The 3,921-nt window shown below is 39.9% G+C and overlaps 1 pseudogene; it reads left to right on the forward strand.

Moving 5' to 3' along the window:
* The first annotated feature begins 2,700 nt into the window (after window positions 1-2,700).
* On the forward strand, window positions 2,701-3,295 carry LOC114692029 (annotated as a pseudogene).
* Window positions 3,296-3,921: the final 626 nt, after the last annotated feature.

Raw genomic sequence — 3,921 nt, forward strand, 5'->3', positions numbered from 1 at the left:
CACCATAAAACCTACATCCAGTGACTGATGGAAGCAGATGTAGAGATCCACAGCCAAGCACTTGGCCAAGATCCTGGAGTTCAGCTGAAGAGAGGGAGGAAGGATGATAGGAACAATTGGGTCAGGATCATGATGGGAAAAACCAGAGATAGCTGACCCAAGTTAGTGGGAGCTCATGGACTCTGGACTGGCAGGTGAGGAGCCTGCATGGGACTGCACTAGGCTCTGTGAATGAGGGTGGCAATTGTGTGGTTTGATGTGTTTGTGAATCCCCTGGCAATGGGACCAGGACTTATCCTGAGTACATGAACTGGCCTTTTAGAGCCCATTCCCTATGGTGCCATGCCTTACTCAGTCTTGATGCAAAGGGGGAGGGGATAGGTCCTGCCCCAACTTGGTGTGCCAGCCTGTGTTGACTACCCAAGGGAGGCCTTATCCACTATGAGGAGGGGAAGGAGAGGGGGGCGTGGGAGAAGGGAAGGGGGGAAGCAGAGGTTGGTATGTAAAAAGAAAATTTCTTTAAATGAAAAAAAATTTTAATGATGTAGAAAAAGAATAATAAAATTAATCTTGCCTACCCAATGCTATGCCAACAAGGTACACTATTCCTCTCTTCTCAAGAGAAAGTGTTTTAAATATGTTTATACGTTTATATATTTTAGGTTTTGATATACTCAAGGAATTTTCCTGCCATCATAATAGATAATACTTGTCTTCTTTTGAGGGGAAGGGAATGAGCTGGCATAGAGTCTGACCATGTGGTCCAGGATAACCTGGAATTTACTATTCTCCTGCTTCCCAGTTGCTGGGATTCCATGTGTGTGTCACAGTGCCTGGATTTAGCTTCATTTGGATGGCAGTGATCTTCACAGACAACGTAGATCCCTTGGTCTTAACTTCATACTAGCTTCTCTTTCTTACTGAATTACAAGTTTCTTAAGATTTAAGTTTTCCTGATCTATTTTTTACTTCCAATTTTCACTATAAACCTGGATGAAAACAGCCAGAAATAGTCAAGGCCCATTCTAAACCCTGAGTTGTTTTGAGATGTCTCCCATCATATTAAATAGTCCATCATTTTTATCTTCCTATAAAATATTGGAACATGAACTAAATGTAGGTAAGTCCTTTGCTAAAAGACCTGTCACCCAGTGCCGAGTAGAATCCTCATCCCCACTGGAATCCTCATCCCCATTTGAAGTCTCATGGGCAGATGTTGTACTGTATTTTGGTGGGTATTCTGGTCTTGTTACAGAATCACCCATTAAAGTCTGATAACAGCATTCCGTGTGTTTCCTAGCTGGCTTCTCCAAACCTTTCCAATTTCTCTCTTAAAAAAAAAAAAAAACAGCTTCAAATGCTTCTGAACCATATCATCAAATAGGCATAACTTCAACTCACTTTTCTGGAACTAGTTTTCTGTAGTGGGTGCTTTTGTATGACTGTGATCAAATATTTTCCATAAAAACCTAAACAGGGAAAGAGATACTTTAGTTTATGATTCAGAGTTTTCAGTCCATCATGGCAGGTAGGGTTTAGCTAAACAGAGCAGGTGATGTTATCTTCGTCAGGAAACAGTAGAGCAATAACAGGAAGGGGCCATAATAAGATACAGCTCCTGAGACATGCTTTCAATTATTGATTTCCACCAAACAACCCCACTTTCCATGGTTCTCCTGCCTCTTAATATGGTGTTCAAATTTTTAATTCATCAATGGATTAATTATTACCAGTATAGAGCCTTCTGGAAATAATCCCATAAACACACCTAAAGATGTGTTTTACCTTACTAAAGCAGTCAGGTTGATAACCATGATAAACTAGCCAGGAATGGTGGAACATATCTTTGCTAATAGCACTTGGATAACTGAGGTAGGAGGATAGCCAATCTGAGGCCTATTTGGGCTATGAACAAGGCTAGCCTGCACTAAGTAATTGCTCATCATAGTTACCTTACATGGCAGAAGTATTCTCAGATGAATAAAGAACTTAGTAACTCAAAATTATAATGTATATCCCTAAATAATCACATTAATCCTTAAGTACAGAAGAGAAAGAAGAATAGGTCATGAATTTCAGACATGAGACAAGCTTGACCCACCATTACTGTCCTTGAAAATGGTAAAGGAGGGCCACAAGTCAAGGAATTCAGTGGCTTCAAGAAGCTAGAGTGTGGTGACATATTGTGTATCCTAATAAGCTTTCATGAAGATCAGAGGACAGAGCCAGCCACTAAATTAGACATAGAAGTCAGGCAGTGGTGGCACACACCTTTAATCCTATCATTTGGGAGGCAGAGATCCATCTGGATCTCTGTGAGTTCAAGGCCACACTGGGCTACATGAGATTGATCCAGTATAGTAGAGAAACAGAGCCAGGCAGTGGTGGCACACACCTTTAATCCCAGCACTTGAGATCTCATGCCTTTGCTTGGGAAGCACACACATCTTTAATCCCAGGAAGTAATATGGCAGGGCAGAGAAAGGTATATAAGGCATGAGGAAATAGGGACTCACTCTCTTTAGGCTAAGGATTTCATAGAGGTAAGAACTAATGGCTGGCTGTTCTGTTTCTCTGATCTTTCAGCTTTCATCCTCATATCTGGCTCTGGGTTTTTATTAAAAGACCTTCTAAGATTCAGACAACACTAGAGGAGAGGGCAAAGGGCCAGCCAGACCCAGAGACACCACACACCATTAAATGATGGTGTTTGGAAAATTTTTGAGGCAACTCTGTAGCTTAAAGAAAATCCCATGGTCATGTGACTCCAGATGCTTCTGGGAATGGTTGAACATTGTTTAATAAAGTAGACTATGAATGCATCAGGGATGTTGGCTCTGACAGGGCAGCATCTGAGTGGCTGCTTTGGTGCAGGACCAAAGTATGCTATTGTGGCCATCAGAAGTGGTGACAGGACTGTAACAACCTCCCAGTAGGTTCTGTGGACAGATACAAGATTCAAGCAATTGGTGCCACCAATTCTTGTATCATGGACATTGGATTGGATCACAGGGAGGGCCTAGACCATGGGAAAAATAACACTATGCAAGTGCCATTATATTGATGATAACTGTTTGCAGAGGTTTAGTCAACTTGAAAAATTATGAAAAAGCCTATTGGAAATGGAAATAATTGCCTGTTGGCAATTATCAACTATATCATTATTTTGTAACATTTTAGGAACCTCCAGTGTTTGTTTTTAAGTGATCTTCCTGGAGTAAAAGATAAAGAAAATCTTGCCCAAGTCTTAAAGACCTCACTGCCTTCTATAGAACTAAAATTAAACCTGAAGTAAAATACACTGATTTCAGTATAAAGGGTCACTTGAAATTGCTGATACTAAATAGCTACAAATACTACATAATCACCAATAGAACTGAGATGTTTTAGAAATGGAGAGTGGGTGTTAGGTAGAGAATAAATATTCAAAAGTGACTCACGAAAGTTACTTAGTTGAAAGTGAGAAATTATGTACATTGAATCATTTTAAAAAACATGACATAGCATTTTAATTCTAATGTATTCTTTATTGGCATATATATTGTAGATATTGCTATATTGATATAGAGTTCTTTAAGCTGCAATGCAAATATTCTTTCTTATAATAATTCACATCTTTAAAGGCACTGAAGCATGTTGCTGTAAATGCCCAATCATGAAAAGCTGAAAACTCGGTTACAGATTCAGTGATGGAGTCGGTTGTGTATGGTTGTGAGTGGTAAGGACTCTGTATTGCTTCCCAGGATTTGCATGCATTGCTCAAGCTCCTGTGTTGCTGTGTTCCTAATAATACATACTTTTTAAAAATACCCTTTCTCAGAATAAGGAGTGCTGGTTAATTCATCCGACTTTTAAGCTTGAGCTACTGCTGGTTAAAACTGAACACAAGTTCTTGTCTATACCCAGCTAATTTTGCTGGGA

The sequence above is a fragment of the Peromyscus leucopus genome, chromosome 3, assembly GCF_004664715.2.
Source record: "Peromyscus leucopus breed LL Stock chromosome 3, UCI_PerLeu_2.1, whole genome shotgun sequence".
NCBI lineage: Eukaryota > Metazoa > Chordata > Mammalia > Rodentia > Cricetidae > Peromyscus > Peromyscus leucopus.